Here is a 15383-nt window from a genome sequence, read left to right as displayed (position 1 = left end):
AATCTTTCCTCCCCTCTACTGTGATGTTTCCTGAGCCTTGGGTGTAGAGGTTGCATTGTAGATTTATCACTACATCTAAGCACCTCATTGTCACTTATTCTCTGTGTTTTGAACAGTTCTTAAACGTCATAATAGTCTCCCTCTGTTGGGAGAAGAAGCTTCTTTGATTAGTGTGGAGAGGTAGACTTGTCTGTAAATATAAAGATATGGACGTTCTTGCTTCACTGTCTCTTCCAAAGCAGCACCCACCCCTGAAAAATCTCCCTATCTTTAACAAATGTTTAACTTCCAAGAGGTTAGGGCAGAAGGTAAAGGGAGTTTTTTTTTTTTAATGAAATTCTGTTTTAAGGGGAAAAATAGTGTGGTTAGAGAAAAAGATCAATGATGGATATGTTGGGAGATGATGTCAGAGACAGAACAGAAGTTAGAGGCCAATGTAAGGACTTTGTTTTTTTTTTGTCTCTGTGTGATGTGCTCCATTGTGGCATTTTGAGTAAAGAGTGATATAATCTGACTTAGAACTAAGGACATCCTTCTCACTACTGTGTTGCTGTTATAGGACAACAGAGCTAGAAGCAAGAGGATACCATTAGGATGGCTTGTAATAATCCAAGTGGTACCCATGAACATCATGGGTCATGATATGACTCTGTATATATTTTGGAACTAGAACCTACAAAAGTTCTGCTGGATAGATACCAAGAGAATGAATGAAATAAAAGAGCCAAGGATGATTTTAAAAATCTGGTCTGGAAGGGTAAATCTGTTGTAAACTGAAATGGGATGTCTAAACACATAAATTGTGGAAAAATATAGGATTTTGTAGGGATATGCTGGCCTTGAGTGTCTATATTATGTTTAACTAGACTGCTGAATCTGGATTTTAGAGAAATGTATTGACTGAAGCTGTTAAGTTTGGGAGTTGATGGCATGTGGCTAGATGAAATTACCAAGGGAGTGGGTGTGCATAAGAGGTTAGCCTAGTTGAATTCCAACATCATGTTGTCAAGGACACAGTGTGACTCTTCTTCCTCCTTGTCCTCGTCTTCCTTCGAAATGCAAGTGCAGAGATGATAGGCCGTGAATATAGACAACTCAAGAGTTTGGTTACAAGCATCAGCAAGAAAACCGTCTGGCTGGGCAGTGTGGAAGTAGGGTAAAAGAATATTCTTTTGATTTTTAATTTTTAAAATATTTTTAATTGAAATTTTGCTAATTTCATACAATATATTTCGATTGGATTTAGATCCCTTTCCCCATGTATACTCCCTACTATTTGTCCAATTTTCTGTACTCTTATGTATGGTATATATGATTATATATAATCACATATGTAATATATAAAACCACATATACATAATCATATATATCATACATAGAAGTCAAATTTGTGTCCCCAAATGCCCCTTGGTGTGGCTCCATCCACTGGAACCTGGTTAACCTATCAAGAGTCATGCCTTTAAATAGACTGACTCTCCCCCCGCTAGCAGACAATAGTTCCTCAGGTAGAGTTGGGGTTTCTTATCCACTTCCCCACATCTAAGCTGGAATTTTTTTCTGGCTGAAGTTTACATGGGACTTCTGCATGCTGTCACCATTGCTGTGAGTTCATATGAGTAACTGTCCAGCTGTCTGGAAAGCTCTGTTTCCCTCTCTTCATTACCACCTCTGACTCTTACAATCTTCCTGCAAATAACTGAAATAGACATTAAAAATGATCAACATCTTTAATCATCAAGGAAATACAAATTAAACCACATTAAAATTTCATCTTACTCCACTCAGACTGGCCAAAACAAAACAAAACAAAACAAAAACCAACTATAAATGCTGGTGAGGATGTGGGGAGAGGGGCACTCTCACCCACTGCAGATGGGAGTATAAACTGTATAAACTGGTACAGCCACTATGGTTATCAGTGTGGTGATTCCTAAAAAAGTTGGAATTTGATCTACCATAGAAATACCATGAAGATGTTGAAATAGAACGAACATTTTTTAGTGCTCCTGAGGAGAAGTGGTTTTTAGAGCACACATGGCGGTTCTAGCTTTAGGAAGAAGCACAGGGAACTTACCCAGTATCAGGAAGGAAGGTAGGGATCCACAATGAGTGAGCAGGCATGGTGGGTGGACAGGTGTGGTGAGTGCAGTTGGTGGTGAGTGAGCAGGCGTTCTGGATGCAGAAGGTGGGGCAGGGAGGTGTGGCAATAGGCTGCACAAACTTGCCTCTGGTTAATTTTCTTTTTCTCTGTAAAATGGGAAGAAATCTCATTATTTGGCACTAAGGACAGAGGGGTTGCTGAGAGTTGTGGAAGTATTTCTAAAGGAATCTAAACTGGCATCACTCTCAATAATATTTTTTATTGTGAAATAAACTCTACAAGTACTCAGTTTACATTCACAAAATATATTTAGGTGGCTGTATATCAGGTTCTATCTTTCAATTATTCATGTGTATGTAGTTGCAATAATTCCTGAAATACTAATTTAAAATACCATCAATGTCTTTATATTAGTATTTAGCACAGAAGTAAATATATTAAATATTTTTTCATATATAATCTTTATGATAACCTTTTGAAGGAGTTGCTATTATACTTAAAATTTTTTTATTGCACTTTTAAAATTTCATATATTTCCCACTCAAATCCAGACCCCCTCCCCAATCCCCATGCCTCCCTCATCCTCCCACTGAAACTTATGCACTCCACCCTACATGCTGAGTCCTATTAATTCAGGTGTTTGTACCCAAATGTCCTTCAGTGTAAATGTATTTTTTTTCCTTGAAAAAAATTTTATTTATTGTTGTATGTGTATGAATGTATTGCCTACATGCATGCAAGTGCACCCATGTCGTGCAGTGCCACTAGAGGTCAGAAGAGGGTATCAGATCCACTGGGGCTGGAGCTATGGATGGTTTTTAGCTGCCATGTGGGTGCTGGAAACCTGAACTGGGTCTTCTGCAAGAGCAGCTAGTGCTCTTAACCACTGAGCCATCTCTCCAGCCCCGCTATTATTCTTTTCGAATGTGAAGCTATGCAAGGCTGCTTGCCTGCTGGTGCGAAGCTGCTGTTCTCTTTCAGGTCTCTGGACCACCACAGCCAGGGGGCTGCTCATCTGCTCACCTGCTCACCGAGCCACACAGATCTTGGGAGGTGTGCAGTTCTGATCGTTCCCTTCCTTTGAGTCAACACAGAAACTTTCAAACGGCAGTGCTGACTTTAGAGGAAATAGAATAGAGAAGAGCTGTGAGGAAAGCTCATTTATTTCAGATAAAAAATAATATTCAAGTACCATTCTAATAGTCCATGTTTTTATTTTCATTTACGTTTAGGTTGGCGTTCTTCCAGTATAACCCTATTTTTCTTGACTGATCGAGAGGCCCCAGACTTTTTGGTTGCAAACCTTTGCAGCTTTGTTCATCTTTTCCTTATATTTCCTAATTAATGTCAATACTTTTGTAATATTCTTTGAAATATTTTTACTGATTAAAAATTTAGAGATTATCTTATTTATCATTGTGTTCCTCTAACAGGAATAGTTTCTATCTCATAGTAGCATACTAGGTACTCTTACGTTTTTTTTTTTAATTAATTGGGGAAAAAAATAAATACCAACTCATTGATTTTCTCTGTGCTCTACAGGTCTCCCCTAGAATGCCTTCTGTCCAATGCATTCCTTGTGCTTGTTTGGTTCTGGTGTTTGGGAGAGAAAAAGTATCTGCAAGCTGCCCTCCCATACTGCTAGGTAAGCAGGCCTTTCCCATTCCCAAGGGACTGGTCTAAAACCAGGAGGAAGTGGCAGCTCAGCTCTTTTTCCTGGTGTGACTGCATTTTCCATAGGATCGCAGGTCCTGTTGGACAGCTATGTGTTCCAGCTCTTTGAGGAAATCCCTGCTGTGACTGGAGGCCCTCCTGGCTCTCACCTTCTGGTAACTTGCAGCCCCACCTCCATCCTTCTGTCATGTGGGTAAGCAGGGCTTCTCCACGTTGACTGAGTTTCTTATACAGCTTCTCAGCAATTCCAACACTTGCCTACACAGTTTCCTAGATTAAATAATTCCCTGGGGTTTCCTGTTCTATCAGGTGTGTTTTCTGCTGTCTTGATTGAAAACTGGTTGACATACCCACCTTTATCTTTCCAAAATAAAATCTACTTGGGATTTGGTATAGCAATATTAATTCCTTTCTTAATGAAATAGTGAACAATATTCAGGGACACCTACTAAATTCCTCTTTATTGGATCGAGACTCTTCCATACCTTTGAAAATTCTGCGGATCATGTTCCCTTCTCTGGGGAAATCAGGTTTTGCCTCTGCTTGACATACGTTTCTCACCTCTTTGTCATTTTCACCTAAGTGGCTTCGGCCAGTGCTTCAAAGACCCTCTACACCTGCCTGCTAGAAGGCCTTCACTCTTCTTAGCTTTACCCAGTCTCCAGTGTCTGGTATTTACTCACAGTCTAGCATTTTCTGTTTTATATTTCCTTCATTCTAAGTCAATGTACTTCAGTGGAGACATATACCTTACTTTCCTTTATGTCAACATCAGACTTCTCCCAAGAATTCTGGTAAACCAACATTTTGTAAGATTTCCAGAGTTTCCATATAGATGTTCAATGGCCCAGCTCCTTTTTATTTGCAGAGGAGTTTTTCCAAATAATGAATTTATGCTTGAGCTGAAAATAGGAAATTATGTGCTCATCTCCACAGTGAGGTATTCTTTTCCTCTTCTTTTGTTCATGGTGACATATAGTTTGAAATGTAAAGGTTTAAAATATTTAATATATTTTTCTATTTTATTCTTTAAAACTATTTTATTCTTTTAAATTTACTTTACCTACATTACAATAATAAATAACTCATACGTAAATAATAAATAACCTATATGACATGAGCTGCTATAGAAACTGCCTGTTTTGTTGTTTTTACCCTGTTGAGTGCCAGTAAGAATGGTGGAGCTTTTTACTGCTCAACATAGCAAACACCAATCACATGCAGCTATTCTGGATTTGAAATTTGGGCAATGAAAAATAAAGTGCTCTGTTAGGCATAACACATATGCTGGCCCTCAAAAACAAACTAAGAACGTATCTAAACTATCTCAATAATTTTGTCTTGATTATGTTTGAAGATAATAATTTAGATATATGAACCTAAATAAAATATGAAGCTGAAATCTTATCTATTCCTTTTTACTTTGGCCTTGCTTTCAAGTGTGCTAGCTAGAAAAAAATCAAATGTTACAATGGCTCTTGTTTTATTTCTACTGTATAGTACTAGCATACAACTTAGTAGCTAATGAGTCAGTTTCCATATGTCACTAGATCTGCTTAACTGGTATAAAGCCTGGTCCCTGTGCAATACCCTTTGCCAGGCTAGGTCAGCTGTGATATGACCTTGATAAACAATAAGATGAAAACCCCACTGGTTGCCAATGCTTGTTAATATGAAGACACAATAATGTATTTGTTATTTTTCTGGGAAAAGGTCAGTAGGGTCATTCTTAGGATTAGTAGGTAAACTTCTTGTTATCTTTCTTTGGGGCAGCCATCTGGGAATTTAATTGATTTCATCAGATGAAACATGAGAACAGCAGACTGAAATGAGATGTTTATCTCTGTTGTATTCTCTTTCTTCAGAGCAAGGTGGACAGAATGGCCTGGAAATCTCCGATAGAACACCTTTAAAAGCAGTTAGCTCTCTGAATGCTCCATGATGCGGTTCCAGTAAGAAGTCAGTATGTTTGCTATCAGCCATCTGATAATGCATGAAGCTAAAAATATTTCCTAGGCTTTATAGGAGTTATATTAGGAGTTATATCTTATATGGAGTAAGCATTCAATAAATTATAATGGATTTGATTTTTGTTTTAATGCTGATTGGCAGGTTTCTAAAAACTAAAGCATCTAAGAATACTGTGTTCATTCAAAGTAGCTAACAATATACTAAGGATTGATGTGATCTTGAAAGGGTAGCAAGATATTGATGGATTGGCATATTCTTGGTACAAAATGCAAGGGCCAGTGAGCTGTTTTCCTTTTTTTGCTTTGGGGAACAACACTTAATTTATATGCATGCACACCCAGACACCCAGACACACACACACATACACATACATGCACACACACGCAAACACACATGTACACACAAAATACTGGGATGAGAGCCTGTAGCACTTTCACACTCTTAAGCTCATGCACGCCCTTTGAGGAAGGCATTATTTTCCTCATTTTACAAAGGGCAAACAGTATTGAACAAGTACACTATGCTAAATGTTTACATGCATTATACAATTGAATGTTGTCATCAGCCTTATGAAGTTGGCATTATCATTATCTCCATATTACAAATAAACAAGTAAGCATCAGAAATGTATGCTGAGGTGTCCAACATCATAGTAAGTGGTAGAACCATGCAAGGAGACCCAACCTTCCTGGTTACTTTCAGAACATAACTGAGTGGCCCAGTAGATGAGACGTACCCAAAGCACGGGAGGCATCATCCTCACCATGCATCTTCCACCTTGTAAAATTTTTACAGTTTGGATAAATTCATCAGACAAGAGAGAACAAATTGAGAAGGTTGGAGAAATGAATCTTGGGAAGAAGATGGAAGAACAGATAAGGAAAATGTACAGTGAACCCTATTTCAAGGAGGCTTAATGGAAAGCTAGACATTAAACAACTAATAGACTTTCACTGAATATGTAAGTGCAGAACAAAGCTAAGGCTTTTTATATATACCATTTCAGTTAATTTAATCCTTATAACCATAAAATAATTACTACAATCTCCTCCATTTTAGAGACTGGTAAACTATGACATGGAGAGTTCAAATATTTCTGCAATTTTCATGTTGTAAGTAAACACAGGAGCTGAAACTACCACCCACCTGTCCCGATCTAGAGCCTTAACTTTTACTCACCATATTGTTCTATCATTAGAACAAATATCTGTATCTCTCCATGCTCTTCAGAATGTGTGTGTGTGTGTGTGTGTGTGTGTGTGTGCGCGCATGTGTGTGTGTGTTTGTGTATGTGTTTGGTTCATGTATGTATTCCTGTGGACATGTGCATTTTTGCCTGCTGGTGTCTGCATGCCTGTGGAGGCCGGAGGTCAGCATCAGGTGTTTTACTTCAGTTGAGTATCACCTTCATTATTTGAGATAAAGTCCTTCACTAAACCAGAAACCTATCAATGTGGCTGAACTGGGTAGCCAATGAGCTCCAGGGAGCTTCCTGTCTTCCCTCTCCTACCCTGGAGTTACAGATGCATACTGCTTCACTTGGCTTTTTAATGTGCATTTAGAAATCAAAACTTGGATCCTAATGCTTGCACAGCACATACTTTATCAACTGAGTCATCTCCATAGTCTCTCTAGAATGGCTTTTAATTCCATCACTCTGTGTACATTTGTATGAAGATGTATGTAAACGATATTGCTATGGTTTGGCTTCTTTACCATGTGTCTCCCAAATGTTCATGTGCTGGCAGCTCTGTCCTCTTTGTATTGTATTGATGTTAACTAAGGTGTCGAAATGTTTAGGAGGTGGTTCTGCTAGTTTTCCTACAGGGGTGTTTAGTTCTTGTAGGGGATTCATGTTAGTCTTTCCAGACAGTCCATAGTCTCAGTGATTTCAACACTGCTAGAAGCAACAACCCTGACAGCAGGACTAAACATTCCAGAAAGGACACAGATCAAGCAATCAAACTCACAAGCAAGTAGACAAACAAACAAAGCTACAAGCTGATCTGACCGCTGTTTTATTTGTTATCAAAGGCCAGGATCATTTCCTTTAAAATGCAATTGCTAAAATCTAGAATTTTCCTTGAAGGATAACTTTTCAATCTCATATCTACTACTAATCATTACATATTAGAAAAGATGGAGACATAAGGTTGATGATGCCTTTATAAATACTGGCACTTTCTAGGTAATTTCCTGTTTTCTCCATGATAGACAGGTGCCCCTGAATCACTGAATACTGTGCACCAGTTTCCGTTGTTATCTAGCCATTCACCTTCCACATTGCATTGATTGAGAACTGAGAGTAGAGCAAAGAAATTGAAAAAGTGTTTCTAGGAGATAAAAGATAATTCATTGTTTCAATTCTTTGCATGGAAAGTTATTTATAATATTACATTTCAAAAATTGCTTTCAGGGCTGGGAATGTGGCTCACCTGATAGAGTATTTGCCTGGCATGTGCGAAGCCATGGATGAGAGCCCCAACACTGTATAAAACTGAGACCCATGACACACACCTTTAATCTTAGCACTTGGGAAGTAGAAGCTGGGGAGTCAGAAGTTAAAGGTTATTATTCTCAGATACATAGTGAGTTTAAGGCAGCTTGGGCTACATGAGAGTCTGTCTCAAAAACAAACAAAAAACCAATAATCATTGCTTTCCCTTTTATTTTCTCAGTTTATTCTGAATTGGTCCTGGGAGCAAGCTTTAAAGATGGCACGACCAACCTTCATATCACAGTAACGAAGATGGTTAAATTGCTGTTACTTGCCTGTGGTTACACTAAGCAGCAGAATTTTGACTCATAGCTCAACTATTTATTTTAAAAAAAGGTGTGTAATTTGAGCCATTCTATTATAGGTGGCTCCAGAGTTTATTTTTAGCACAGTAAAAATAGCAACTTCAGGAGTACAATGTGGCAGAGACTGATGGCTTACCCATTGTCTCTCTTCTCTGCAGGAATAGGAGTTTTAGCTAGACACATGTTGCTTAGAACAAAGAGCAAACGTCTCACTTTTTCAGTCAGGGGTGACCATGTTTTGAGTTAAAAAAATATCTACATAGAATGCCATGTGGCAGTCTCTGGCTCCCCACTTCCCCCACCCAAGAGTAGGGGTCATTGTTTAGCCCAGGCTGCCCTTGAACTCATGATCCTCCTGCCTCAGTCTCCTGAGTGCGGCGTTTACAAATGTGCACCACCCTGCCAGGCTCTCGAGGAGACACATGATAAGTAACTTTTCTCCTTCATCCTGCTCCATGTGGCACCTTGTGAGGTGGATGTGTCTGTTTAGGCTCACAGTGTGCGGTAGTAGAACTGTGACTTGGAAGTTGTCTGAGCCACCCAGGACTTCTCAGAGCAGAACCACTAGTCTGGCCACACAGCATAACTTTAGAATTTTACATGGGAGGTAAAACAATAGTGTAGGCCACTATTGTTTTGGACACCCATTCCTTTTAGCCGAATAAATCTGGTATGTGTGGTCAAAACCACTATCTCAGGACAGAACTCCTATTTCCTAGATCAAATGCTAATGATGGCTACCTTGGACAGAGCCTATGGAATGAATGCTAGGTAATGCTGTAGTTTCTTAAAATGAATGTGAATTTGAATCTTGACCATAAGATTTTGGAAACATCAAATCTAAGCAACTGTCATGTTAAAAATGCAGGTGCAGAGTTTTTAAGTAATTCAGATTTTTTGTTTCTAAAATATGGAGATATTAATTTATCTTTGGTTCAGACCTTTTTAGACACACAGATACATATGATGTGAGGGACTTTTAAAAGAAATTAATGTTATTTAGCTGGTTCTCTCTTTCTATCCTTTGGATTTCAGGGATCAAACTCAGGTTGTCAGGTTTAGCAGCAAGTCCCTTTACCCACTGAGCCATCTCACTGGCCAGTCATATATTTGTGTGTGTGTGTGTGTGTGTGTGTGTGTGTGTGTGTGCGCGTGCGCGCACGTGTGTCTTTATCTGTGTGGATGCCAGAAGAGGCTTATTGCATAGGTGCTTAGATCTGAACTTGTTCTTATGATTAAATAGCAAGTGCTCTTAACCATTGAGCCATCCGTCCAGCCTCATGAGGGACTTTAGTCTCCATTTCTTTCATCTGTGTTTGCCATAGTGCTCGTAGCAGAGCATCTTTCAGCATAGCCCATTGAAGTTATTAGAGACAAGAAAGTAATACTTGGCTTATATGTCCTCAGCTATGAAGCATTTTCAAAATCCAAACAATGACCATGGAAAATCTGTGAAGAAAGATTTCTATGGCTTTACTGTGGGAAAGACAGATCGGGAACTGAAAGGCAGAAAGGGGCAGCTGGAGGGACACTAGAGAGGGGATTCCTGGGTGCTTATCTCAATTTGTGTCAAAAATGACAAGGAATAGTGAGGAGATATTTGGATGACTTTCTAAGTATATTGCTGAGAGACTAACAAGACTTTGCCTGTCCTCTGTATTGTGTTCATCCACCTTTACCTCTGCTCTATGTTATGGGTCACAGGAAAAGGGTTTCATCAGCAAAACCTATGCTATAAAATGGGTGCATTTGTGGAGGTGTCACTTAGAGGGAAATTGGCTGTAGGTAAAATGAGAGCTTGCGAAATCTATTTTTGAAATAGATTTGGATTACCTTGAGGGGGAACTGATGCTTATCAGAGGAAGATATGTGGGTTTTTGTTTGGGGAGTTGCTTCAGGAAGATGAAAGGGCTATTTTCTTTGAGGACCAGGTGACAAAGTATTGTGCAGAGTTAGAGGAAGAAGAGTGCTCCTCTGTCTCAGCAGGGAGGCCACCATCCCTCTTTCTCATCTTTCTGAGTTCCAATGTTCTCATCTGCTTTAGACATTTGTATCACTGATGTCATTTGCTGCAGGGATCCTGCTGAAGCAGGGAGACAGCAAAGTAGAGACCACCATTGGTAAAACAGGAATCTGGGTCACTGGTGTGCTGGTATGTGCAGCATCCTGAAGAGTTGGGGATCTCCTAAAAAGAGGTGATTAGGATTCTCACTGAGATGTTGGGAACAGGAGCTTGCTAAGGTCATCAGAGTTTGGGCATACAGTGAGTCATAAGGTAAGAGAAGGAAGAATTACCAAAACAGTGCCCTTCCAGGTAAAAGGAAGAGTGAATGACAAGACCTATACTAGAGCAAGCATAGAAGGGGGAGGGGCTCATGAAGACCCACACCCAGCTAAGGAGCTATTGGCAATTGATAGCTGCTGGGGGAGGGAGAGTCAGTTTTCTTCAGGGTTGTGGCCCCTGAGAAGCTACCCATGCTCCAGTAGATGGTTCTAAATCCATGCATATGCAACCAACCCTAAGTAGATTCAGTGGGTACTCACAAAAAAAGGAGAGAGAGTACATGAAGTTGGCAGGGAAATGTGGTGGAGGGATAGGGGAAGAATTGGAGGGCAGGGAATACAGGGTGGATTTGATCTAAACAAATATATTTATGTGTGAATATTAAATAAAATACTTTTAAAAAGGAAGAGTGAGAAAGGCCATAGAAAAGTGAGAGAACGCAATGCTTTTCATGAGCTCATTGTGTGAGGAGCCTGATCAGCCTGTACAGTTGACAATTGTACCTTAGGCTGCGGCTTTGTAGAGTGATAGTTACAGACTACAGCTCACCAACCTGATGTATTGTCCTTCAACTTTCTTTAGGCTCAGAATGCTGAGGGAACTCTGAAAGGGTTGACATCTCTAAAAACACAGGAAGCCAGACTTAAGTTGGTAGACATTCTTCTTTAAATTTTCATATAGAAGGTCGGAATTTTAAAGCCAAACCTCCCACAACAATCCCCTCTTCGGTACTGTAGTGTTTTCATTCAGTGTCATCTATCTTCAGATCAGTAAATGTCCTCTAATATGCTATTAAAAACAACTTCAGCTAGCTTTAAATTTCTTCCTTTGAGCAGTTGCTTCTGATGTGACATCTCTCTAGCCCCTACTATTTTTAAAAGGTACGGACATGAAAGAACGGTTAATAAAAGCACAGTTCTTTTATATGGGATGGTACATTTAAGGACTAAAAAATAGGTCAGAGGGCTGTAGAAGTAGGTGGCAGAGTGTACATTATAGTGATGTGCACCTTCGTGGAGGAAGACAGGCAGTCTAATTTTAATAAATCAAGTTGATCCTAGAGCGATCAAAAATATAATATCCAATTTAGATCTGTAATTTGAACAGGTAGGCTGTCAGGCAATGCAGAACTCACGGCATCAGAAACTTCCTGGTTTCTGCTTTTGCAACTCACCTGTGGCCTTAGCACCCTTCCACAGCCTAACTTACATACAAGCAGTCCTCTGAAAATTCTTACTGTGTCCTGAGAAGCTCTCTAGTTCTATATATGGAAAGTTTTATAATTAATAACAAATGGATCATCATAGTAACCACTATTTTGAAAAGATACCTACTCTTCCATGTTTGCTGTGACCCTGTTCACAATAGACAAAATATGGAGGCACCCTAAAATATAGATGTCTATTCCCAGATGAGTGGGTATAAAGAAAAAGCCACACACACACTATTATGCAGACTTTAAAAAGAGGGAAATACTGTTGTTTTCGTTGAAATGGATGAGACTTGAAGACATAATGCTAAGAAAAGTAGGCTAGAGCCAGAAAGATAAATACTTTCATGGCCTCAGCTATAAGTAGATTCTGAAAAAGTCAAACTTATAGAAAGAATGAGAAAGGTTACCAGGGTCATGGAGAGATGTTGGTCAGAGGTCACACATTTAACAGTTTTAAAGTGAATCCTTTCTGGTGACTAAATAGTTTAATATGATGACTGAGAGTCATGTATAGAGCACTTGACATTTTCCAGATGAGTAGACATTAAGTATCCTTCACTGCACACACAAGGAAAGATCAAAGATGTACAGTTTTGCCAATTATATAGCAAATATACAGAAAACAATGTGAATAATGGAATCTTACTCGACTGAAAAGCAATAATGACAAACATGTTTTTAAAAAATGTTTGTTCTTATGGATGTGGCATGTTTTAACAGAATAGTCAGTGTATATCCTGAATCAGTATTCTGTAAGAAAATGAAGCTGGAAGGCCGGAAAAGCCCAATTTCCTGATAAAAATTTTGCCTGAGGCCAACCCTGTGTGTATCTAGAATGTGCTTAAGAGCTGTACCTGTTCTAGCTCCTCTGGGTGGCAGTTCTGTCTCCTCTGGGCACTTGACTGAGTGGAGAGCTTGGTGAAGTAAATTGGACAAGTCAGACCCCACCTGCTGAGCCTGCAGAGCTGCACCCTTGAACCAGCTGCATGACTCACTGAGTATTCCCTGCCACATTGCTGTGTGGACATGGGACAGGGGTCCCTGGCCATAGCTGTGGCATTTTGGAGAGATCCAATTACCAGTCTTGTAACGTTCCCCAAGGCTTACCTCCAGGTCACTTTCATTCTTGACTTTTAAAATGAGTTTCAGCCTAAAATTTTAAGGTGAGACAAGGGATAGGAAGCCCGGTTTGAGACCCTCATGGACATCTCTGTTTTGACCGAGTTAAGCTGTTTTACACAGGCTGTTGGGAAGTAGGATCAAAGGCAGTTGTCCTTAGGGCTTAAGAGGTGAGGAGAAGTTGGTGATGATTTAGAAGAGGTGAGATGCAAAGAAGGGGGAGACCCGTAAGAAGCACCCAGTCTGAAATCTTCACCTCAGCCTATGAGGTGCTGATCCAAAATGATACTTCTGCTTCATAACCTTCAAGGATTGATGGCAGCTTTACTTTGTCAGTTCTTGAGTGATCAACAAACATGGAACCGAGAAACCAGCTCCACCCACCAAATGATGTATTGCCATGAGAGTTATGCTTCATGAAGAAAGTACTGTTAAAATACAAACCCATGTTTGAAGTCAGAAAGTCAGGTACTGGAGCTAGAGGCTGCCTTATTTCTTTTGCGCCCTTGGAGTTCTGAGGTTTAGAGGTTTCAAACTGCAACTGAGACTTTTATTTTGTTCCTAGGAGATTTACCTCCCAACAGGTGGCTCCTGCCAGGTGAGAGATGGAACTAGAAATTGCCATCAGCTGCTCAGTCTTCCTGCTCTCTGGCAGGTGCAGCTGAAAACAGAGCCACTTCAGCCTAGATCCTTGCTGTGCTTACCCATAAATGAAATACAACAGACAGTGAAAATGAGCCCTATTACTAAATCACAGGTTCTTACTGCTGAGAGCACCACTGCAAAACAACAAGAAAATACTTCAGTGCTAAATGATCCATCACCCGTTAGAGATGGTAACTCTCATGTTGTTCTCTGATAACATTTTACTTTTTTCCCAAGGTTGTTTTGTTGCAGAAACTTTCACCATAATTGAACCATCTATATTTTCTTAGTTTTCCTCAGTTTTAAATTAGATAAAATCTATTATTTTCTAAAATAGAAAAAAATGAGAAAGCCTAAGCAAGCGATGAGGTCTGTGTAGGTTTGTTATGATAGATAAAGGGTGAGACAAAAATAGTATACATATAACCTTAAAATTTCTATGGTCATAGTATAGTCAACTAGTTTAAGGAACAAAGTATATATCTAGTCAAGGTTTATCTGAAAATATTTTGTTTTTTACACAAGCTTTATCTACAAAGCACATAATAATTAAAAGTACCAACTGGATGTTTAACAGCCATACTTTGAGGCCTATACTAATGTGGTCAGAGGAACTTAAAGGACAGTTACCCCTTACCCTCCAGGGTTGACTAAGTTCCAGGGGACTATGGAACATCTCTCAAAATGTCCTGTAACTGTGGTGAGTCACCTGCCCTCTTGTTCAGGGAGGATATGGAGACCCCACGAGATGGACTTGAACCAGTGTCCAGTCTTACAAAGAGGTGGGTCAACTCAGAAGAAATATCTCATTCATGTTTCCAAGTGAAGCCAGACATTGTTAAGCAGGACTTTTGATTTATCTTCACACAGATGGAACTGGTAAAAGAAAGGAGACAGGAGCTCTTCCCAAACCCATGTGACCCCTGAGGAACAGATCCTCAAGTGACCTTAAGTGTAAAAATAAATTGATTTATTTGGGCCAACTGTGTGGTCTTAAACACCCAAAAGGAAAGTATAACCAAAGAGTAAAGTCATCACTATATTTCTTCAAGAGTTCAGGGATTATACTTCCTAGACATTAGGCTTAAGTCTATATAAAAACTTTATTTAAACAATTATTTCTCACTGATAATTTTGTTCCTAACCAGAAAGTGCTGCTCAGATGTAAGACTTCAAATCTTGGTCTCCAATACTGTATTGCCTACCTGTAGCTAAGGGAGACAACCAGTTATTGTTCTTAAAATGATGGATAAATTTGTTTTCTCCCCCTATCTAGAAGCCTTTGAGAGGGAACTGACACTGATTCTAACTACTCCAACAGCTATCAAAATATCTGAAAGCAAATCCTGAATCCGTCACTCTAGAATCTAGCCTTGGAAGACAAAAGAAAAATGAGGAGGAACCCAATAGAGGGAGGCTTTTGTAAGCCCTTGTCAAAAAATTCCACTGGACTCTCATATGAACATTTGAAAATTGCCCTGTTCTGACTTTTTTCTAGTTCCCTGTGTAGAACTTGTAATGCTAATTACTCTTGCCTTTACTTCTCCTTCACATCTCCTATTCACGATTCAAGG

The sequence above is a fragment of the Nannospalax galili genome, unplaced genomic scaffold (genome assembly GCF_000622305.1).
Source record: "Nannospalax galili isolate Female #2095 unplaced genomic scaffold, S.galili_v1.0 scaffold11, whole genome shotgun sequence".
In the NCBI taxonomy this organism is placed as follows: Eukaryota; Metazoa; Chordata; class Mammalia; order Rodentia; family Spalacidae; genus Nannospalax; species Nannospalax galili.
The sequence above is the reverse complement of the archived record's forward strand: the minus strand, read 5'-3'. Positions refer to the sequence as shown.